This window comes from Xenopus tropicalis, chromosome 1, assembly GCF_000004195.4.
Source record: "Xenopus tropicalis strain Nigerian chromosome 1, UCB_Xtro_10.0, whole genome shotgun sequence".
Taxonomy (NCBI): domain Eukaryota; kingdom Metazoa; phylum Chordata; class Amphibia; order Anura; family Pipidae; genus Xenopus; species Xenopus tropicalis.
The window spans coordinates 148500474-148526276 of record NC_030677.2 but is presented as its reverse complement, the minus strand read 5'-3'; the positions used below and the strand labels follow the sequence as shown (position 1 = coordinate 148526276).

At 36.3% G+C, this 25803-nt stretch overlaps 1 protein-coding gene across 2 annotated transcripts in view; it reads right to left on the bottom strand.

The window, feature by feature from the left end:
• The window catches only part of sez6l (seizure related 6 homolog-like), a 162674-nt gene that overhangs the window by 112762 nt on the left and 24109 nt on the right, over window positions 1–25803 (bottom strand). The window lies entirely within an intron of this gene.

Genomic DNA, 25803 nt, shown 5'->3' with positions numbered 1-25803 from the left:
AACAATATTCATTGCCCAAATGTGTCCTGCAAGTACCCTCATTTTATTTCATTGCAGTATGTAGGTTTTTTTGTTTCAGTGGAATCAAGCTGTGACTCTAAACATTGGTTTAGAATGATACGATAATAATAGTTATTATACATAATAATAATTATTGATTATTTATACTCTAATAGACAAGCAACACATTTTACTGCACTTGAAAAATGATAGAGTAGACATATATACAATTATGTGGCCATTCCTCTGTGTGTTTGCAACTTAACTGAAATTGTGCCAGGATGATGAGTTCCCATCAGATTGCATTTGGTGTGTCACGAATGGCAATCTGATCTGCCAATGGCCTGTCAGTGCTCATCTGCCCCGGGGGTGTTTCCAGACCTAATGCCTCCTGAGGAAGAGTTTACATTGCTACATTGCTAGTGCAGAGAGTGCCCCTGGTCAGTCCCGGATTTGTGGCAAGGCCACAAAGTCCCGGGCGGCACAAATTTAGGGGCGGCATACTGCCCCGCCGCAACAAAATTTTTACATTTTGTGCCCACACGAAGCAAAGCATACTTCTCCCCCCTGCTCCATATGGGAGTTTAATGGTGGTGCATGCACGCTTGCGGCGGTGTGCGGGGGGGAGGTTTGTTCGCACATGAAGGGGGAGGCGCCCTAGGGGCACTGCCCCTCGTACCTTACGGGTTGCTGCCGTTTAAGGTGAGTTTCCCAACTTGCCTTATGGCAGCAGCACCTCAGCACCTCAGCACCTCTGCATCGGCCAACCAGCAAATTGAAAGAGCAAACATTTTTCAACCTGCCAATAAAGTATGTGGCGAAAATGTGATTTAATTCTCGATAGTTTCAGTAGTAATACAACTTCAGAATATTAAAGAGGTACTGACACCAGAAATGATTTTTACATTTATCATAACATTGTCTTTGCATGCAATTTATCTTTTTGCCATAAAAGTATTTTTTCAAGGCTTTTACATTACCTATCTGATCCCCCATGTCCCTCTATGAGGGGGCTGCCATATTCTTTAGAAGGGACGGGTTGAGAAGGGACAGTCAGTTTGGCAAAACTTCAAGTAACAATTACAGGTATGGGATCCCTAATCCAGAAACCTGTTATCCAGAACGATCCAAATTAAGGGACAGCTATCTTCCATAGACTCCAATTTAATCAAATAATTCTAATTTTTAAAAATGATTACTTCTTTCCCTGTAATAATAAAAAAGTACTTTATCCTAGCGAAGCTATAATTAATCCTTTTTGGAAGCAAAACAATCTAGTTGGGTATATCTAATGCTCAAATTATTTTAAGCTGACATAAGGTGTGATGGTGCCGAGCATTCTGGATAACAGATCCCATACCTGTACAAAATCAGCCCTATCCACAAAAAATGATCAGCATGACCTATACTGTAGGTAACTTTCAATGTATGTTAATATAAGTATTTTTTTAGTGTTAGAATCTCTTTAATTAGTGATTATTTTGCCCTATGATAAGTTCTTTATATTCTCATATAATTTCCTGTGATGGTGACTTTTCTCTGAAGTAAATAGTCTTTAAGGAATCAGAGCTGTTATACTTTTATTACTGTACTGTTGTGTTTGCAGGCAGCAATTTCCCTTTAAGTCTAGAGTGCATTCTTGCTATGATGAGATGCAGATGTCGTTCTAATACTTGCCCCTACAGCGCCTCCCTCCCATCAGATATCCCTAATCACCCGTTGGCAGAAATTGACACATAATGAACTTGCTGTGTTGCAAGGGCATATGGGGAACTATGATACGTAAGTTAGAGGGGGTTGGGTTCTCAGGCCCATAGTGATTACTCCCCCTGCTCCCTTAATATTGCAGTCTGACCAGCTGGAGGTATATAGGTCTGAGTAAAAGTTATTAGTTAGCATTCCAGGAGGCACAGTATCATTTGCTTCAGTGAAAAAAAAAGTTGTTCATCTTTAAAAAGAATATGTGATATTAAATTCTAAATATAATTCACACTACTTTTAAATTAACTCAGCAGGTTATTGTTTTACATGTAATTTTGGTGCAGAGATGATTGACAATAGCATAAAAAAACTGCAAGAGAATGACAAAATGTCACAAAGGTGAGCTTTTCCATTATTGTTACATTTCCCAGACACTTAAGTGCCACTCGGAGCCCAAATGACAGCTCTACAGAGATCGCTGCACTGCATGAACTGGACAAACAAAAATTGTGCCAAGTTGCACTGCGATCATACTGAATTTCCATTAAATAGATCCACACGACTTTAGTAATTGAATATATAATGACAACTCAGCTGCCGCAATGCCTTACACTCATACGAGTCAAGGGGTAATTGATTTGCAAATTTGGGAAGCAGGAGCATCATTTTCTATGGGGCTTAATAATTAGCTGGTCAGAAGATCGCTCAGTCACAATGTGTAATAATCAATGGGGATGCAGTTTTCTTTTCCAGTAATTCATTTGATCCAGAAAAGAGAGACCTAATACAAAGCTTTGTGCATTTCTTTTGATTTAGATTATTTTGCTTGCTGACAATGCAGTTGTTTTTGGCTTACAGAGCATTTGTCAGATGCTGTATGCACTAGACCATGCAGACTGATTTTGAATAATATAATAGATCGGTTTGATTTTAAAGAAGAAGGAGAGTCATTTTGGCATTTTACTGTTAATAGATTGCAGAAAGCATTACAATACCTGAGTAAACAGCCCTAGAAGCTCCCTCTGTTTTGGATAGCAGCTGCCATTTTAGCTCGGTCTCAGTAGCTTCCATACTGCAGCTCTAGCATAGCATAGATCACACATTTTGATGGGAAAGGGAGTGAATTCATCTGAATTCTTATGGGAAGGGGAGCAAGAGAAGGGAGGGGGAATGGGAGAGTGGAGAGAGCTGCACATATTTCGGCCCGGGGGAATGAAGGCTATTTCCTAAGAGGGAAAGTCAGACACCGAAGAACATGTTTAAACAGAAGAAGACAAGAAATTCTGTGTTTTGTTTTTGACTCAGAGCAGCTTTTCTGTGAGTGTTTAAGACTGTATTTACATAGACCTTTCTAAAAAGGTTACTTAGGTTACTTAAGTCTGGACTGGGTTGCCACCTTTTGTGAAAATACAGTAAATACCAGCTTGCTTTTGAGGGGGGTTGGTCAATGGCACGAGTGGGCATGTCAATGCCATGGAGGGGCGGGTCAATGATGCAAGGGGCAAGGGGGAGAAGCTATGGAGTTAACTGCCAATGCAACGGCTTTGAAGGAGGGTTCTTGGGGGATCAGGCCAAAAAAGGTAGGAAATGAGGCGGATCAGGGGTGAAAGAAAAGTTCATTACATATTTACCAGCAAACTACAGTGAGCCATGTAGTAAGTGGTATGCTAAAAACACAGGTTTTTTTTTTTATACATATAGTCATAGTAAATTTACATCTAATTGTAGCGAGTTATAAAAAGATATAATTTAGGCATATAATGTTTCATTAGGCATATTTGGCACTCACAAGGGGTCATTTACAACTGTACAGTGTGCAAAGTGCAATTTCAGACACAATTCTAATGTTTTGTACCCATTATGTAGCACGTTTTCTAACTTTTTCCCAGTGTAATGGTGGCTGGGTTTAAATTTGTGGCCGCTGTAATTGTGTTTCATACATATGTTGTGATGTATTGGATGCAGGTTGTTTTTGAAAAACAGTGTGAATAATTCTGGCATAAAAAGAGGTATCAGCTTGAAAAAAAGGCACATAAAAACTAACACTGTGATTTAAAACAATAGGCTGGTGTTAAGAAAACTGCATACCTTTATGGGTAATGCAGTTAAAAACTACGGCTTTTGACAATTTTACAGATATAAAATATTTAACACACTTTAGAGAGACACAGTAGGGTATAAAATTATTGTACAGAGGCCCCCAAATGTTTTTACAGCTGTCAAATATTTGTATGATAAGGAATCATTCTCTACAGGTGTGAGTCTCACTTTAAAGTCTATGGGGCACATTTACAAAAGCACGAATGCTCGAGCGTTCATGCGAACACTCCGAGCGTATTTTCGACGATTTTTTTTGGCGTCCGGATGACTTTTTCGTACGCCGCACGACTTTTTCGTACGCCGCACAACTTTTTCGGACGTTTGCACGAAAAAATAGGAAAGGTTTTACCACTGTTTACAATTGTTCGGTATGAGAATTTCGTGACTTTCGGATCACCAATACGATATTTTCGTGACTAATACGATTTTTTCGTAAGCATTTTCGTGATATTTGTGATCTTCAGAAATGTTCGTTTCCAATCCAATTTTTTCCCATTCGTGATTCGGATTCGTGGATTAGTAAATGTGCCCCTTAATGTATGGGGCTGCAAATATTTTAGTACACTCTTCACAGTTTATTTTTCTAGGTGGAGATGTGGGGACTTGAGGAGGCAGGTGTATTTAGGGGACATATTTCTTAAATGACATATTTATATCCTATTTACATATACGATGTCCAAAATTAACTAGAAGACACCCATAGTATAAACATTGTACAGGCTAACACTGGGGTCAGCTGTGCATACATATTTTATGACCTGTAATAATTTTAAACTGGGTCCATTAAACTAATTTAAACACAATAACAATAGTAATACTAATCATTTTTAGACCAAAAGCTGACTGAGGATTATAGCTGTAGATACCTGCACAAACACATTATATTTTTTTCATACTTTCTAAAGTGCTTCAAGTTCTAATTGGAAGTTGCTAAGTTATGTTTGCCATCTCACTACATTTTAAACATCCATAATAATTAGTAATTAACTTAGATGGATGCTGCATGGCTGCACAGAAACCAGTGCAATCTGCAGTATGAATCTAAATGAAATGCTTATTAGCTTGCATGATGTGGATTAAATATTTGTCTAGGCTGAAGGAAACCTACGCTAAGCATTATAAAAATGCACATTGCCTTCTTAATAAACCTCTGCAATCTGCCCCATTTACTTTTCTCTTAAGCCATTAATTTGCACGGAACACTAATAATATCTAGTGTATTGTTGAAGACTGCGGTGACCAACCTGCTTTAGTTTTAATGTAATTACCGTTGCTATGGTTATAGTAATTAACTAACTCAGATGCAAGGAAAAATAATTGTATCTCAAATGTGACTTGACAGTTACCCAAAGAAATATATGTTTCTAACATATATTACTGTATGCACTTCTACTATAGGATAGCTGGCCACTTAAAATCTATTCTCAGTTCCCATTAGAGCTCATTCCTGTGCTATCTATGGCACCCAGCAGCAATCTATATTATGTAGCCTTTGCTGAAACCTGTACAATATGTTATTTAAGCATATTTTGATATGTGTTCCTTATTAAAGAAAAAGGAAAGGCTAGTAAAGAGTTAATCTCAAGCTGCAGGCATACCTTCAGTTGTCTCAATAGTGCCCTTAAGTCTCCCCATATTTCACCTGTTCAGGTGAAGCCAAACAGGAAGAAAAAATGCTGAGCTGTGTAAAGAAAGTTCCCATAATGCCTCACTCCTGCACAGACACCCAGACCAAGTGAACATGCTCAGTACGACTATGAGTCAGCTTCCTGCTGATTGGCTCAGATCCACATTCCTAAGGGGGGGGGTTCTTAGCATTTTTGAGGGAGGGGGAGCAGGAAAGAGCAGAGAACAGAAAGCTGCGTGTCTGTGGCACAGGAATTACAGACACAATAAATCTTTTTTCAGAGAAGTGCAGTGTTTCTGTGAGTGCTTATGGCTGTATTTACATAGACCTTTCTGATAAAGCTTACTTAGTTTGTACCTTTCTTTCTCCTTTAAAGGTCATTTTTAACAATTCTATTCCAGCCATTTGGATACACATGGAGCAGACATTATTAACTCCACCCAAACACAACTTGAGCTTTTTGAAAAGTAAACATTATTTCAAGCACGTTTGCAATGATTTTAATGTAATAATATGGTTTGGACCAGTTCCTAAGCCTGGCCCTGAAGTTCTGCTGATCTGGCTGACTAGTTTGACACATGTATATGTAACTATAAGTAAATGAGCATTGCAGTGCAATGCATTGTGGGTTATGTAGTTCCTGCATGCTGTCTGTAAGCTGTTGTTACAATTTGTAATATTAATGTTTTAGTACCTCCTCCCTTGCTAGGATTTCAAAAGATGCAGGAAGAGAAGAACTGTTTGCAGCTGGATTTTAGCATATAAAAATTGTATTTATTCATACTTTTTAAAGGAACAGATTCTAATGATAGGTAGATTTGGGATTGCGTGGGGCGTTTAAACAAATTTTGGTTAGGAAGCCAGAGTTTCCCTTTAATGCAGGGTATGGCTGTGTCTTTACACACATACCTGCCAAATTGATACTGGCACATAGAATTTAAACCAAAACTGCAATATTGTAGAATGTATTTTCATGGGAGCCCTCTTTTTTTAAGACAATGTACAGGTATCCTATTATACATAAAGGCGGACAGATGGCGGCAATTTAAAGGCAATTGCATTGCAATTTTAAAATGTATACAGCCCTGTGTCTTTAATTAATGGCAGTTGTTAGCTCTACTAACAATAGGTAGTCCACTTACATAGAACAACAACAACAATAGGTTGCCAATGTTTTTTTAATTTCCAGCAACAGTATTCATTAAAGAAAATTTCTTATAAACTTACTGGGGCATGTAAGGAAGTCTCTGCTGCCTATAGGCATATGCAATTTGTCATACTAAAAAGTGGCATATTTTGCAGTAGAAAAGGTACATTTTATTTAGAATTCTGAGAGTAATGAAAGCTGAAGATCCGACAGCAGCATAAAAATGTCGGAAGTGTGAGCACATAAATGTCTGCTGTTATATCAGTTACAGATTATGTTTTAGTCCCCTCTAGCACTGCCATCTAATCCCCCCTACAAAATGCTTGTAAGATCTGGATGGGGTTCAGTAAGTGCAGTAGATCAACACAATTTCATTTATTATTCCGTTCCTTTCCCAACTGAGTAGTTAGAATGCAAGCTGAAAATACTTAGGCAGATGTTTCTCGCAAGATATAAGTAATAAGATGCTGACATGGCTTTTTGCATGGGTTTAACCTAACCTCAAACTGAACCTCAATCAAAAAAGATTACTGTTCATACTTAATGTTCAATGAAGTATCAAGTACCAGCATATATTGCTATTTTAATTATATATACACACACATATTAATTGTTTGCACTTAGGGCCATTCATATTGGACACAGCTGCCAAAATACAGTTATTATTAGCAATTATAACCTGTTTTTAATTCCAGGAGCATAGTAAATGGTGATGAAAAGCAAACTGACACAAAATGAAATGCAGCAGGCTGAGAACTATCAGAGTATTGAGACCAGATGAAAGGATTGTTAGAAAGGGCAATCTTGAAGGTGTATTGTTAAGAATTCATGAGCCAAATAAGACACAACTAGGAAACTGTTTCACAAGGGTACTGTGTCTGGGATAGTGTTGGATGTTCTGTAGAACGAGGGACTGTAGTTTCATGGTGGAACCTAATTTTTTTTAGAGGTACCTGATTGTAGGTACCTGTAACTAAAATTCAGGTTCCACCATCGGCCACATGAGAACCAATTAACAAACGGGCCTATTTGTCTAAAATTACAGAAAAAAACAGTATAGAAATCAGTGTAAAACAAATGGCATATAAATAAAAAATGCTTGATCTCAGTAGTTTTTGCCATTATTTTACACCACCTTAGATCTCGTGTCATGCAATTTAAATAAAAAGGAATGGTGATGTTGTGGTTTTTCTACACAGCTACCTGTTATCAGAAACTAAGGTAAAGTATCTAGTGCTTTCTTAGCTACTCCAAATCCCTGCGTGTACATGAACTTAATACCAGTCTCAATTAAACTTAATTCTGCAATGGAAAAAGGAAAGCTCTTTTTGCACCTACTGTATATTAACTCACATCTCCTTTAGAATTCAGTAGTAGGAACTCTGAACCAATAACATGCAGAATTGTCATATATCTTTTTATAGATTGCAGTCCTATTTGCTTCATGGGGATGAATGACAGTAAAAGCACAGCTGAAAGAATACCTGTAAATATTGTAGCTGTAACAGTAATTAAGAGAATTTATGTGCACCTAATGACAAACTGAATTGCTGTTTTCGAAGACAATTTTCTACTTCAGAGCATTGTAATTATATCAGTACAGTATATATGTTCATCGGTAAAGCTGAGACTGTGACATGCAATCAAATAAATAAGCTGTAAAATCCTACTTAACACAACATGGACAGGTGGCTACGTGGAGTGTTCTGTTGAGCCAAGTGAAACTTCGGATGACTTCACTCATCTTGATTTCTTGCAATCTTTCTAAGTAATTAAACATACAAGAAAACAAAGGAATCTATATCACCCCTTACCTTTGCACCCTAGCACCCTATCAGCAGAACAAAGGGAAGGTAGTAAGGTAACAGCTCCCTAACTGCAGTATTAAAAATTCTCCCATGTCCCTAGTATACCTAGTGGTATATATGAGAATAGCATTCAATAGTAAAACACCATGACTCCTCCAGCTAACTTCAACTTCTACTACATTTCTTACATTGCTCCATTTATATAAAACTTCAGCATTCTCTTTGACCAAACTAAAAGTAAAATTGGACTGCAATATCAGAGCTGGCAAAATCCCATTATATCCTAAGGAAAAATTACATGGTTAAAGTCACTAAAATAAGATTAAAATAAGTGGATTTCAATGGCATTTTACAACATCAACAATATTTTTACTTCTATTTTGATAACTACCTCAGCTTCTTAACTATCATGAGATATTTTTGCATTTGCAGCATTATAAATAGCCAATGCCAACACCAATGCCAGCAAAGAACATACATGTAGTAAGCATTGACTCAACACTTTGACACTTACTGCTTCCTGGTTATGGGCTTATTTTATCCCCTCTACCCCCCATAGCATTAGCGCTTCTTTCTGTATAGGTTGTTTAATGCAAGCTGCTGGGGGTTTGTACAGGGGAAAAGGTTTAGAACCTATTTTAAATTTTGAAACAGATTGCAAAAACAAAAATAGTTTTATGTTACAATGTTTGGCTAAATTACTTATTCACATGTATAGCTTATTCACATACAGTACATATGGCCATATTAGCATTTTGTCATGTAAACAGGGAGGTGGTAGCCCCTGGCAGAAAGTTTAGATATGTTCCCTAGTTTTTAGGGTAAGAGGCAGCAGGAAATAGTATCACACACAAGAAAGGCTTAGGAGATTATATAGGGCTGATAACTGAAGAAATAATATTACTATAACTTATTTATTACTATTAAACAGCAAATGTTGTTCAGAAAGGTTAAGATCTACCTTATTATGAAGGCAGTCTTAAGGTATTCCTTCACACAGACTCTGTTTGTTTAAAAACAAGTAAACAAGTATTAATGGGCCAATTTATGATGATATACATATTTGTTTTATATGAGCACAATAAGAAGGACTTCAATGTAAAATGTTCACAGTATTCTTTTAATTTAAAAAAAAAATCTCATTATAAATCATAAACACATCATTGTTTTCTTTTAACCCTTACTTCCTTGAGGAGTGTTTATTAAAATTGAGATATTGAATTCTATTAAACAAGTCCTTGCCTTCCCACAGCCGCAGCCTGTATCTTAGGTTTACAGCTAAGGAGCTCAGGGTGTTGATTTGTTGGCTAGTAATTTACCTGCCTTCTTCTCCTCCCACAGTTGCTCCGAAGAGCTAGAAAGTTGCAAAATGAAAGCACTTTTCAGGGGGAAAGAACAAAAAATATATGTTGAATGAGGGCATACTGTATATTTAAAAGGCAAGAGCTTTGCTAAAGCCATAATAGGACTAAAACAGCAATCAAGCACCTTGCTTGGGAGTCTCTCATTTGAATTTAATATGTAACAAATTTATTTCACTGCGACAAAATGCTGGCAAATAACCCCTTCTCCTTAAAATGAACTTAAACCATTATTTAAATGTATTTTATACAACTATCCCCAAAGCATATTTAAAAACCAAGTCACCTTTTCAGCTCATAATACTGTTTAGCTTGAATCCCATCCCTGCCTATTTATAATTACCAACCATCCTTTTAATAGTACATGCAAAATTTACTGAAAGTGATTAGAGCTCCAGCTAATAGGCAGATGTTTCATTTACATAATAGACAGAATGTTGGAGATAGATGTTGAGAATAGAAGTAGCTAAATTTGTTAAAGTTTGAATTTACCATAACAATCAGTTTATCTCCCATCTGCACTTCAAGGACAAATTCATTTTACACAAAATCTACAATTTATTTCGGAAGAATATGTCGTGCAGACAACAGCAAAGTAACTATAAGATGAATGATTATTCAAAATATGAAATGTGGTTTATTACCAGAAAATGTAAGTGGGCCAGTTGCAACACCATTAGGGATCTTACTTGAAAAACAGCTTACGTTCACAACTCCATATTATACGATTATCAGATCATAAACATACTGTATACAAAGAAAGACACAGACAGACAAACTGTATTTCTGAGTTTGGGTATGAGCTAAATTCTGTTCACCGGTGTCTTCAGCTATAGAACAAAGGGAGCTTTTTATAACACTATACATAGTTCTGGAATACCGGAATAATACACAGAAATAGTTATTGAATAAGACTGGGAAGTAGTTTTATACTTTGTATTAAGACAAACCAGTTTACTATTTAGCCTCAAAACTGATGGTGGCTATCTATGGAATGAATGTAGAGCTGTTCTTTTTGGTACATTGATGCACCTACATAGGCAATGAGACAAGTAAATGATCCAATGTTTATTAGAAAAAACTCTTACGCTTTGCATTAGTTAATCAATGTAGAATGTGAATAAATTAACTCGTGCAAGAGATACCTCAAGTCCAATCATTTGGCTATAGCAGCAAAGTCAGCCCGCACCTCATCTATTATGTATATAACCATTCCTGAGTTTGTTAGCTTCTCACAAGTGTGTTTTAATACAGCGGTAACCTTTATAACATATTTTTCTTACTACTTGGCATATAGCATTCAAAACTGCCGATTCATGATGAAATCTACTTATTACCCACTACTGTTCTGCTATCAGTCTAGAGGACAAATTGATCATGGATGAAACTGGGGAATCCAGAACGTTTCCAAACAGTTTGATTTTTTTGCCATAATTTATCAACACTTTCCTGACAATCAGGGACATTTTTATCAAAGCTGGTGACTGTCCAGTGCAGTCCAGCAACAGTGATGAGCCCAAAACCAATCCCAACCCCAGTGCAAACTCTATAGGGAGAAATGACAAATAAGACTATTATTAAAACAATTGTTAAATGAACATGTTACAGAGCAGTAACCATCTTTGCCACTTGATAAAATGTATCTATCCTATATAAATCTAGTCCTTGGAGTTACAACATGGTTGAATTGTTTACAGCAGGACAAAATAATTGATAGGGGAAAATCATTTGAACCATAAAGTATGAAGAACCTCAAAACCAGTAATGAATAAAGAATCTTTGTGAAAAGATTTTAGTGGATTTTTAATTACAATAGCAAGGATTATGTCATGATTTTTATAGTGCATGTTTATTTCTAAATTACACTGTTCACATAGCAAATAATTCACTCTACCATGTAAATTTTATTCTTGAACCAACAAATGTATTTTTTAGTTGTAATATTGGTGTGTAGGCAGCCATCTCAGTGCATTGTGCCAAGTTCAGAAGGAGCCAGCGCTACATATCAGAACTACTCTCAGATAACCTATTGTTTCTCCTACTCCCATGTAACTGGAGGAGTCCCAAGCTGGACCTGGATTTCTTACTATTGAGTGCTATTCTGATATCTACTGGGAGCTGCTATCTTGCTCCCTTCCCATTGTTCTGCTGATCAGCTGCTGGGGGGGGCGGTTATATCACTTGTAGCTCAGCAGTAAAGTGTGACTAAAGTTTATCATGGCTGGGCACCCTGAGAAATGAAGGATATGGCTTGTTTCATGTGCATTTTCAAAATTAAATATAAAAACATCTGTTTGCACTTTTAAAAAACCAATTTCATGCAGAATTCTGCTGGAGAAGCTCTATTTACTGATGCATTTTTCTTATGACAGTATTCCTTTAAGATTTGATTAAATCTCAGCCTAAAAACCTAAAAAGTTCATTCCTGTCCCTTCCATGAGGCACATCCAATACTTCACTGTTTATCAGTGGGCCTACGTTCCCTTTTTTCCTTGATCAGACAATAAAGTATCAGCTTCTGTGCAAAGGACCTGTATGTATACATTTATGCTTTACCATCCATGCTTTATTAAGTGGTGCATTCTCCCACCCTACTATACATATTATAATAAGTCCTCAAAAACCCGTAAAACAAATGAAACTGCATGTAAAATAAAATAATAATAGCATAGCTTTTTAGAAATGAATCTGAATAAGTGAACAATAGTTTTAAAGGTACAGGTATAAGACCCATTATCCAGAATTATCAAGAATGCTCAAGGGTATTCCGGATAAGGTTTTTTTTTTCATAATTTGGACCTGTACTTATAGAATTTTGATTTCCTAGTGTTACTATCACTTTCTAACTGCAGATATCTTATGCTTTGCAGATACCTTATGGGAAAAAGTAATGCAGCCACATTAATAGTCGCTGCCTGTAAGACAAGACAATATCTGTACTATGTAAAGAAAAACTAGTGGCATAGCACAAATTTCCCCCTGGACCCAATAGTGATTCTTATATACTAGAGCACATAGCACAAAATCACACATCAACTATTCATGGACACTGGCACTCTAGTCAAGCTCTGATAATGACAGATTCTTTCTTCCAAGCGTTCAAAATGTAAATTCATCTTTTCTATACCCAGTGGAATTGACTGATCTTAAAGGTATTTTTTCCCCATTCTATGAGCTATCTCTGTGTTAGTTTAATGGAAAAACTTTGCAACCAACAAAAAGCTTATTGTTGTAATCCATGCTGTCTCTTTTTATGCTTCAACATACAGTTTCCTAACAGCATGTCACAAGGCCTCATCCTGTACAAAAATGGACAGCTCTTTAGAACATGGGCATGCTGTGCTCATAAATGGCAATCTGTCCTATTTTCAAAATGCCATTATTATCTAAATTCTTACTGACCCTCTGTAGCAATGAGCAAATCTGTCCCATTTCCCTTTGCCCAAAAAGTTAAGTTGCATAATACAATGAAGTCAAAGGACATTTTTCCCGTGCACCAATTTTTTTTTACCACCCAAGCATTTTGCATCCCCAGAGCATTGTGTATTCTGAATCACATATTAGTTTACCGCTCTTTACCTGGAACTTGAATAAGTATATGGGTGTAAATTATTGATGCTGAGATTTGTCTTTGTCAATTTGCTTTTTTGTATACATGGACTGTATACATCTAATGATATAAGTTCTAAATAGCTGTCACACTATACAAATAAGCAAAACATGTAGTGATGTTTGTAAGAACAAAATGAAATGATGTAATTCAGCTGAGACTTACTTGGGTTATATTGCGCAGGAGTGCAGATATCAGCACTGTATAACCTAGCAAATTGCTTTCCACAACATCTATGAGATCATGAGTTTTCCTTTTGTAATTAACCTGCACTTAGGGCAGATGTAACTGTGTTATAATCCTATGATTAATCTCTGATCCCAGTCTACAGAAGAGATCTGACTGCGACAAACAATAACTAATTAAGTTAATATAATCACGTTGAACTTACCAGCGTTTTCCAACATTTTAATGAATTGCAGTAAAGCACCTATACATCACTTCGCTGAAAGGTTCATCTTTTTTTCCTCTTTTCTGTTTTGTAATGCTCTTTATAAAGTAAGACAATTTCCCTGATTGATTGCAGGAAAATTGGAACTGGAGAAAGAAACCAAATGAAACACAAGCCAGCTGCTGATTAGATTATTGTAGACTTTTGTAATTGAAATTGGCAAAGTGATCCCAGTTAATTGTCAGCCAGCCTCTAAATTCATTATGGACACCAACAGATGATAGAATGAAAAAAGTATGGCATAATATATTGACTATTTTCTTACTCTTTCAATTCTTCTATGTATTTGCCCCTTACTGTACCAGAAATCAGATAGGGAGGCTTGTACACGCCACAATCCACTACTCTGATATATGTGTGATGGCAAAACATGATCTAAAGCTTGATCTATGCTGATCTATACTGTTCTATAATGAATTATTGTTGAGTGTATTAATGTCATACTGACATATTTCTGTTAATAATAGGAACCTCCTATAATGCTGAAGTAGAGGTGGTTTGGTGTGACCTGGAAAACAATGAAGTATTAGTGACACCATACCAAATACTGATATACTGTAAGTGTAACTTTAAGATGGATCTAAAATAATAAAAAAAAGTAATAAAAACTGCCTCTGAGCCCTTTCACAACTGAGTTCAGTGGACGCATGCAGGTCGAATCTCCAGTTCACTTAGCTATATATGGCTATATCAGACCCTGATACATTCACAAACAGCCAGAGAAGGGGCACATCTTCCTAAAGATGGGAGTATTAAGAGAGGAAAGCTGTGCCAGCTAACAGAGACCTGTAGTGGGTCATGCATCTGTGGAATATCTGCAAAGTTTGTTTGGTCCCCAATTCACCAACAAGGCAGGTGGTCTGTGGGTACTTTGCCTGGCTATCTGGGTAAAGTTTGGCTCTTAGCCCTCCAACCCACCCCTGATGTTCAAGCAATTTTTTTCACCTTTCCTGGTTGATTCACCTCCAGAGTGATGTCACTTCCATTCCACATGGACGTCACTTCTGGTTTGATGGGTCCTGAGTTGAGTGGTAAATAAACTCATTGTGTGTGGGTTTAGGTAGCAGGCAAAGGTAGGGACAATATCAGGGTGGCGCCTGTGGGTCTGCTTGTGGGTTACTGGGTCCCAACCGGACCAATGCAGGACTCTACCAGCTAGTGTAGTTATATCTCCTAAAACTAATTCCCAGCACTATAGTACAGGTATAGGACCCGTTATCCAGAATGCTCAGGACCATGGAGTCTATGGGCTTTCTGTAATTCGGAGCTTTCTGGATAACGGGTATACCTGTATTTGTTAAAAAAAATTTCTTCAAGGTTATCATATATTAAATTATATGGCTGTAAACAATTATATTGTATATGTGTCCTTCAAATTTTATGACAGAACTATTAAGCAATAACCCTGCAAAAGTTTGTAATTATGTTTTGCTCCCAGTACCTATATTTTATCACTTATATAATACTGTGTGCCTTGCCACTGCATCAATTTTTAAACTAGTAATGCAGTAGTTTCCAATTACTGTATAAAGCATATGTGCTGCTGGCTTGGAAAATACAGACGGCTGAAGTAGAGCGGGAGTACAAATTACAGTCATATTGTCAAAACAGCTTATTAAATAGTGGAGATGATGGTGATGCTAATCCTTTGCCTTGGGCACACAGTGTACCTTTACAAAGGTCTGCCAGTGTGTTTAAATAGATCTTAAATGGGCATGACATTGAAAGATTCTTTTAGTGACACAGGAAAAGTATTTTCATTAAAACTAGGACAGAATTACTAAAAGTTTGTCTTCTTCCCTGTCAAAATGATGATTAAGGAAAAACAATATCATACTGTATGGCTCAAATTGGCTAACATAATAATTGGTTCATTTTTCTCTGTTTGCTGATGTTTCTTTGCATCATAAACAGAACAAAGGTTAAACTGCCCCTGCGCCTGCCTGCAAGAAAGCAAAGAGCAGGTATTATTCATATATTATTCAAAAACACAATATCCAGAGAGCTTCTAAATATGTCATATGCAATTTCTGATAGTGTTCAACTAAAATGAGCAATTCTTTATTTTTGACTGATTTTCTTTTTATCAGTACAGGTATGGGATCTCTTATCTACATATCCAGAAAGCTCCAACTTATTGGAAGGACCTCTATCATAGAGTCAATGTTAAGCAAATAGTTCCTTTTTAAACTATTGATTTGTAATTGATAGTAACTCAGCTGTTTAAATCCATATTGGTGGCAAAAAATGGATTTATTTAACGTTTAAAGGTTTCTTTACCAGTCTTAAGTTTATAAAATAAACCCTTATCCGAAAAAACCCCAGATCCCAAACATTCCACATAATAAAAATACATTATTATTGATGAGCGATTTTTTTTGGCAGGCATGGATTCGCAGCAAATTTCCTAATTTGAACCTTGCGTGAAAATTTCGGAAAAATTTGTTCCGCGTCAAAAAAAGTTGCAGTTGAGTCAAAATAGACATGGTCATGTAAAAAAAGTCGCAGTTGTGTCAAATTGGGCGCGCCCACGGCAAAAAGGACACACGCGACAAAAAAACATGCAGGTGACAAAAAAGTTGTGCAACAAAAGCATTTCGCAAATTTTCCTGTCGGGGCAGATTTGCTCATCACTATACCTTATTATTTATTTAATGTCATTGTTCCCCCCAGCTTTTAACAAGACCAAACAGTTTTCATATAAAGACAAACATTTCAACAGAATCGATTCACAGTTCAATTGGAAATTGTTAGGAGACAATAAGAGGAGGGCCCTGCTCACAAGAGCTTACAATCTAAGAATGAAAGGTAGTGAGACATACAGTAAGGTTAACCAGTGTGATTGTAAAGTTCCTGTGGGTTAGGATATTGATAGTGATGGTAAGTGCAGAGTGCGATAGTGTCTTATGGGACGGGGCAGACTATTTCAGAGGATGGGTGCAGCACTGGATGTGAGTGAGTGAGGAGGAGAGGAGGAGGAGGTCATAAGCAGACCAAAGGTTAGGTCTGGGGGCATACTTAGTGATCAGGGTGGTTATGTATAGTAGCACTGGTGAGGGCTTTGTAAGAACTAAGAAATTACTTGTTAGAATGTTACCCTTTCTCAAGTTCTCAAGGCTTTAGAAACACATATTCGTGTAGCCTTGATCAGAGAGCTGCATATTCTGCTAAAGCCTATGAGTCTAGAGTAGACCAAGACCATTTTATACTGTGTCCTTGTGGATAATTCAGAGTGGCAGTTGAAGTCCTATATCTTCTATTTTTTTAGATTCATTTCTATCTATGTATGTAATACATTTGTATGTCTTTTCTTTGATGCAAAACAAACCCCATAACCAAACGGGTCCACAACCTACGTAGCAAAAGAACTTTTCCATTTATTTCTCATCATATAGATTGGAAAAGATGTTGATGGATTTCCAACATAGTTTCTTATTACCCCTGTGACCTCCTCTACCCCTGGAGACAGTAAGATTTTACTGTAGAATTAAATGTAAAATGACTTTATTTGGCTATTTCCTGTTTCTCTTTAGTGCTGCAAACTCAGATTTATAGACTTTCAAAGCTGTATTGAGTCTGCTGATGTCTGCAATGCTTAATCACTTAACGGAGACTGATACGCATTACTAAACAGTAATCATTTTGCAAGGAGCTAATTATTTGGCTATATATTCAATTTGCAATGATGTTTAACTTTTAAGCTAGTTTACAATTCCCACAGAAAGGCAGAAATGCATGCTAGGAACATATCAACATGAGTGTGTGTATCTATGTGTGTATATACTGTATGTGTGTATATTTGTGTTGTGTACATGGAGTAAAATGGAATTAAGTTAATTGCTTAGATTATTATGCTGGGTTTTTGGCATGATGAGTTAAATATAACTGTTTATTTATTTATTTGCAAGAATGCTCTCTCCATCTGTATAGAGTCTGCACCACAGATTTAGCGTGACAGCGTGTGAATGGAAAACTGTCTAATGTGAAATTTTGCATCTCTTGTCAAATTGCACTTATTCAGTATTACACTTTAGCCACTTCTGCTCAGAATACTGAGCAGTAGGATTTAACCAAGTAATTGCATGGGGGGGGGGGGGGGATGTCTATAAATAACACCATTATTTGGCTTGCATGAACAGCTCTTTCCCTTGGTGTTGAGTGGCAGCACAATAATCTGCGAGTGGGCTCTGTTTGCAGTTTGATATTGCCTCTGGTTGAACAACTTATTAGCAACACAATAAGGGTTTTCTGGAATAGATTGCAACGCCAGAGACCATTTATAGTCAACATCTTTATGGTGATACAAGTATTGTTAGATAGGAAATAATAAAAGGGCAAAATGTTTATTAGGCTTATTAATGTAAAACCACATACAGCAGTTTTAAGAATTGGTTTTAAAACAACTAAATTCTATATTTAGTGAGGACTGCATCAATAAGCAGTGGGATACTTAAACTTGCCCAATCAATATCTGCCAATGTTTTGACTAGATAGGCCTATCAGAAGGCCCAATACATAGGCAAATAAGATGGTGACTTGGTCCAGATCTAACCACAAGTCCCAGAAGGCCTGTTGCGTAAAGGGTCTTTTCATCATAGCTGTCAGAAAAGCAGGCAGAAAAGGGCAGTGATTAAAACTCCTAGTAAACTGTCACTACTTCCCATGGAAATGTATGGCAGAGCTTGTAGTGACAGGCAGATCACTGCTCACAAAGGAGGGGAAGATAGCAGCATTTTGATCTCTGATATTTTTCATCTGTGCATAAGAGTAGTCAAAATGACCCATGTGCAATTAATCTAATGAATTGTTGACACAGATATTTGGTTTGACCCTATTTCCCTTCCAAAGGCTCCAACTAGTAGTAGACATAAAGTAGACATAGTAGTATCAGACATAAACATTTTATTTGGTGCTCAAAACAATCATACATTGATCCAAAATTTTAAAAAACATCTACCATACTAAGATGGCAGAGTTATCTCAGTGCTCCATGCTCTTTGAGAATGAGGAGCTCAGGGACCCTGGAGGTACCACTGTCCTTTTGGTATAGTAGATGTTTTTGTACAGTATTTTGGATAAATTTATGATTTTATGTGTGAGACTGCCTACTATTTACTATATTGTTTATTCAGGGTCTATTTGTTATAATTAATTATAACTATATATAAAGCTATGCCTGCAAGCGTTTATATGCAATGCCTGCCTTAACAGTAGTTACTGTTGAAAAGTTGGATTCGGTGAAGTGCACATGTTAGGAACAACACCTACACGCAAAAGCAAGGCACTTGGCTCATTTATTAATATATTGTAGGTGGCCCAGTCATCCAAAAAGAGATGAATCCCCATGCTACATTGCTTACTGCAAGTACATTTGTAATACATATACAGAGCATTGGTATGGTTCAGTATTTGTTCAGGGTCCAATGGCAAGGTTGCAGATATATGTTATATCTTTATTTATATGTGAAAGACATTCTACTACAAATAATGTTTGGCATAATAAATAAGTGTTTTTGAGTCATCCTTTATTTGTGCTGCCTGCAGATTCCAGCCACACCATTTGGCAACCCCTTGAAAGAGTAATAGATGATGCAAATTGCCCTAAAAACACTGTGATTGCCACTGTGTAATAATGACATTATTTAGGGTCTAATTCCATTGCATACAGTGGAACGAGAGCCTGTAGTATAATGTTAAAATGACTGAAGAGGATTGTAATTCTCAGTATTTACCTGGAGCTGTTTTGGTTTTCAGACTGATTGTAGCTTAACTCTTACTTCTTAAAATCACTGATATCATCATGTACTTGGCTCAACTTTTTAATAGCAAGAGACAACACAATGCTGATGCACTACTGATTATAACAACGGAGAAGATACCTACTATTATGTATTAAAAGTATTATATTGGCAGGAGAGATTGTATGTCTGTTCCAACTACTGTTTCAGCCACTTCATTTTTGTTTTTCCATTTTGTTTCTCAGTGGATTCTCTTTTATGTCTAAATGTGAGACAAATAATTAAACCTGAAGAACAATAAAAATGAGGAGACTGATTAATCTTGTGAGAGCAACATTATTGCAACCTGGGGATGAAAAATAGGCTAACTAATCTCTCTGTTTAACATGCAGGATACAAAGTATGAAGTACACAGTGGCCAAGGAAATCAGCTGGCCCCATCAGTTTGCTTAAGAGTTAGTAATAGAAATGTTGTTATATTGGGACATTTATGTATTGTTTTTAATTCCACCTTCATGATACACCTTACAAAACAATGTACCCACTATAAATCTAATGCATCACACTAAGATAGCAGGAAGGTGACCAGTTTAAAAATGACTTGTGCTTAGATAGTAGGCAGCCTTCATTTTCTCATACCAAGACAAGAAATAAATGGTGCAAGTTGTGCAATTTTTGAAGTCTGTGCCACTACAGTATACATGATTAATGAAGCTTGAGTGTCTTGATGACAGTCTTCCCTCATTTAACTTGACCAGATAAATGAATAGTTCCATTCACCCATCTAATGTTGAAGACACTTCAGCTAAAGAGACAGCTCACTCTAAGATCTCCTTTCTTGTCACAACAAGGTTAAACAAGACATGCGAAAATGTCAGAATATACACACCTATGAAATATAAAACTGCTTTGCCTAAAATCCATCAGAAAGTTGCCTGATATTTTACTACTGTAACCCATAAATACATCACATTACCAGCACTGTTGTTAATAAGATTTTTAACTGAATGCTGGCACACATGACAAATACCTAACTGAAATGCAAATGGTCTTAATTAAGATATAAGAACAAGATATACTACTTATCCCTATATTGGTGTCTAATTAGTGCATGTACAGGAATTTCACACCAAGGCACAGGCTGTTGTTGAGAAATATCACCATAGTTTGAAATTCCTCTATATGAAACAATATTTATAAGGGCACATTAAATTAGTTCTCTTGGAGTATCAGTGTCAACGATAGTTTTCATGTAAGCTATTTATACATCACATTCAAACATTCTAATTATTGTTACTATGAACGTATGGTAAGAGAATTGCTTTAATGGTAACAGAGCAGCTATAATGTTAATTAAAGCTCCAAAGATGTCCTGGTCTTGACATATAGACATATAGCTATCGATGCACACTGTAGCACTGTGCTGGAATATATCAGGGATGTACTTAGTCCACAATGAATTGGTTTGGGCTGAATGGCGAATCCCACTCAAAAGATTCAGCCGAATACCAAACCAAATCCAAATTTTATGTTTAAATTGAAGCAAAAACGTTGCATTTCTCGGAGTACATTTTGTCTTCAGCTAAATATTAAGGTACAGGTATAGGACCCATTATCCAGAATGCCCGGGACCAAGGGTATTCCAGATAAGGGGTCTTTCCGTAATTTGGATCTTCATACCTTAAGTCTATTAAAAAATCAATAAAACATTAATTAAACTCAATAAGATTATTTTGCATCCAGTATGGATTAATTATATCTTAGTTGGGATCAAATACAAAGCACTGTTTTATTTTTACAGAGAAAAAGGAAATCAATTTTTAAAATCTGAATTATTTGCTTATAATGGAGTCTATGGGAGACAGGCTTTCCGTAATTCGGAGCTTTCTGGATATCGGGTTTCCGGATAAGGGATCCCATACCTGTACTGCATGAGTTCTGGTCTTTGAAAAGTAGATAATAGATTACGAGTGCACAGATTAGCTCCCTGGATAGTGGAATTAACTTTATTCAGTAAAGGAGAACTAAAGCCTAACTAAAGAAGCAGGGCAGAAATGCTGTACCTTATATTTTGGGCTTCTGTACCAGCCCAAGGCAAGCAGGGAAGATCTATGTCTCCAAGGATGCCCCCCGAAGCCCCCATCTTCTTTTCTGCTGATTCACTGCACATGCCCTGTGTTACTGGTCTCAGTTACTGCTTAGGGACCAACAATATACTGTATAAATACAGAATATAGTTGTCACAATATAAAGCTGATTAGTAATTACTACAAGGCAGCTCATAAACCAGTGCAATCAGTATCCAAATTTAATAAAAATAAAAATCAGCCCTGTAGCATTAGCTTATATGACAAGCCAACCTCATTTTCTGCTTGATAATGTGCAATGACCCCTAAACTCAGCTTCTCAACAGCTGCCCAGAGCACACTGAGCATGTGAGTGTTGCACACACTTTCCAAGATGGGGAGCTCCTGTGACAAGTTTAAAGTCCTAGATCGTGGCTGCTATTGAAATATTGGAACTTTAGGCAGGTGCAGAAAGTTCGGTATATAAAATATGATATTGTTAGGGTTTAGTTCTCCATTAAAGTTATGTTGAACATGGGGTATACTGCTGGACTCAGAAGAGTTGTTATCCCTTTTTTTGGCTGTCCCTGAAGACTCTCAATTTAATTCTAGTTTCTGGCACAGCATATATTACTATTCAACTATACTATATAGAACTTTTACATTTTTAAACTCAAGCCTTAACTGCTACTTAACAATGTCAAATGCAGGTCATACTGCCTTCTTCTAAACTACAATCATCTTTCAACATCTTGTACCTTAAAGGTTTTTGTTGCTCTTCAGTGGGGACGAGGAGCTACTGTATGTGTACTTGAGCCTTTTTTTCATAACTAAGACCTCCCATGCCTTTTCTTTTCTCCCCTTTTTTCTGGAGTTCATTACTCATGTGTAGCTCTAGGTCCTAGTTCCATTAAGGGTACAGATAGCCTGCACATTTTTAAATCAATACTTAATATTTAGATCTTAATTTTAGATCTCATTTGCTATTAGCTGCCCAGATTGCAAGGATGATACATGCTTGATGGAATTAACAGTCCTGCATAGTTGTGTGTTATTGGCAGGCACAGATATATTACCTATAGATTTCATATTAGAGGACCTATTACAGAAATTTGAGTCATTCCATGTTAAACCCTAAACCAGTTAGAGAATGTATTACTGACTCTCTGTATGTGATGTTTTAGGCAGTGCTCTATCCATGTACAAACAGCATCTCATAACCACCTTAGTAGAGAAAGCAAGTGTCAATGCAAGACTGTATCATAAGCTTTGGAAAAGGCCAAATAGATCAAATTACCTTCAACCCAACTATGCAACTTCTTAGATCATAAAGAGCAAGTACATTTTTTTAAAAATGATCTGTCCTTCATGATGACATTTTGATTACTGCTTACATTGCCATTCTCCAGAACATAATATAAGTTAAACTTAAAATAACTTGCCTTTTACAAGTGTCACATTTAATAAAAAAAGAGACCCAGCTAAAATAAACTAAGCTTTAGAGACTAAATACCAAAAGGTGTATTTCATCAGACTCCAGGACATTGCTTTCATTAACTTTACTTCAACATTTAGGTGTGTCAGCTAATGATAACTTGTTTAAGATGAAACTTCTGCACTACCACCAGAATCAGTATTGTAACACTGTCTCCACTTTGTTATATACTGTACTATAGACATAAATGATGCAGAACATTGGCTTTATTCAGAGAATCCTGTAACCCAAATATATCATTTTTTCCAAGTTGCTACACTCTCAACCTGTATGTTTTTTACACTTGATATACATCTATGGAGGAGGGGGTTAAGCCTTTTTAATAAAATACTAAAGGTTAGGGCGAGAAGGGCTAAAAGGAACAAACAGCCATTCTCAAAGCAAGAAATGTAATAAAGACATTCTGAACACAGAAGGTATTCACACGCATCATGCTACATACTACCTTAAACCTTACTTGAGAAATTATGGGAGGAGATATGAAAATTACATCTGTATGTTTCTGTGTAATGATGAGCGAATCTGTCCTGTTTTGCTTCACTGAATAATTCGCAAAACTGTGGACAAATTTGATTTCAAACAGCAAACAACCAGTTTTGGTGTTTTAATATTTTATTAGTGGTCATTACTGGAGCATGGCATCGAGGTTTCTGATTTTAAGGCGGAGCTATGAATGTGGCATGAGACATGTGAATGGCTTCTATTTTCAGAAGATGTTTCATTGCATCTAATGAAACAATCGGTCCCTTATTTTCTATATTTGCCTTCTTGATTGTTACTTTACAATACTTCCCCTCTGACTTAAAATCTTTTCCTCTTCCTATTTACTTCCTTAGTTAAACCACAAACTGTATATTGGTCATTTTATATTTCTTCCCCATGGGAATATACTGAGAACAGTAATCTGTATTATTATTTATAAGGACAAACATGTTTTAAGCTGAGAACCCACAGAACTAGTGATTAGCGAATTTTTTCGCCAGGTATGGATTTGCAGCGAATTTCCTCATTTCGTCATTGGCGAATTGTTTTGCGAAACTTTGGGAAAAATTCGCAGCAGAAAAATTTGTTGCGCAGAATATTTTTTGACGCACAGTAGCGTCAAAAAGGCGTGGTTGCATCAAAAAAGCACAGGCGACAAAAAATAGACGCGGGTGACAAAAAAAACGCACGACAAATGCGTTTCGCGAATTTTCTTGCTGTTTCGCGAATTTTATGGCCAAGTGAAACGGGACAGATTTGCTCATCACTACACAAAACCCATTATTTGTATTGGGACATGTGCATTGGTTTTTCTCATGATCAATTTTTTTTTACCAATTGTGTTTTTTACCCAGTTTCTCAGCAGATTTAAGGTGGTTATTATATAAGGGGGAAAAAACCTATATGAACCTGCTTTATAGTTTCCATCTCCCTCTGAAACACAGTATAGCTGTATATATTTACTCCTTAATTATGGGACCCATTCAGCCATACTTTAGCAATACTGATGACATCATATTTCCCATCCATTGCTATTACAATTGAGTATTTTATTAGCCAAACTTATTGAATTTGTGAACATACATTTAACACTAGAAACAGTTGAGTCATTGGTTATATATACAGCGCCCCCTTCCTCCATGTATGTATCATGTATCACTGTCCACTTTTCTACTCTAACTATACTCCCAGGGTCCTTATCTCACTGTGATATAAAGTTTAAAGCAGTTTATAGGAATATAACACAAAAGATCTATGATCTATTAAAAAAAAAAAATGTATAAAGAGCTTAGTGGCGTATTAAAAATAATAATCTACCACTATTGTAAAATATAATGATATGAACAATGACCTTATAGTTTCTTTGCCCCTATAGACCACTCATCCTACAGCCTTCTGACGTTATATGATAATGAAATGCTTGGGGACTTCTAATATACCTTGTATTTTAAAGTAGGTGGTATATTAGTATATTATTCCCTATATTATTGTCAGCAGAGGTAAAAATTATGAAAAAAAAAAGATCTGGGTTTAGTTTTATACAATAATATATGGGTTTTTTTTTTACAATTTTCTTTTTCATAGACTGAAATACATGTGATTTAAATCTTCAAAAAATACTTTTCATTGTTAGTTGCTCTTCAAAATGTCTTACATATTGTTACTAAAATTACCCATAATTTATTCAGTCCACAATTGATGAATATTTATAGATATTGTGGTCTATTGTGGATCTATTTTCCATTGTGTATCTCATTTTCACATCATTCTTTACTCTAGAAGAATGATCCTCATCTTCTTTTCAATTCCCTATTTTATAATGTATGACTTTGATTTGTCATATGCTTACCAGGTGAACATCAACCAACTAAAAAGCACATACTGTATAGAAATCATATCAGTTGCTATGGAGACTGAATGTATTACGTGATACAAGCAAACGCAGATATTATTTTATGTTGATGAATAAAATGTTATATATATTTCATTCCTTCCTGTTACACAAAACCTGGAAAAAGTGCTTTCTTTGTAACAATAACATCATCATATTTTGTCTCCCTCGGTGTAATATTCATAATGAACATATATTATAAACTGGAAATGAAGCTGATTACTGAAAAGGGAGCTGTGTGATACAGTCTTACCAAGTAAACCACTGAACTAAACTCTTTCTTTTTTTAATTTACTGTGCTTGGGTAGTTATGATTTTATTTATC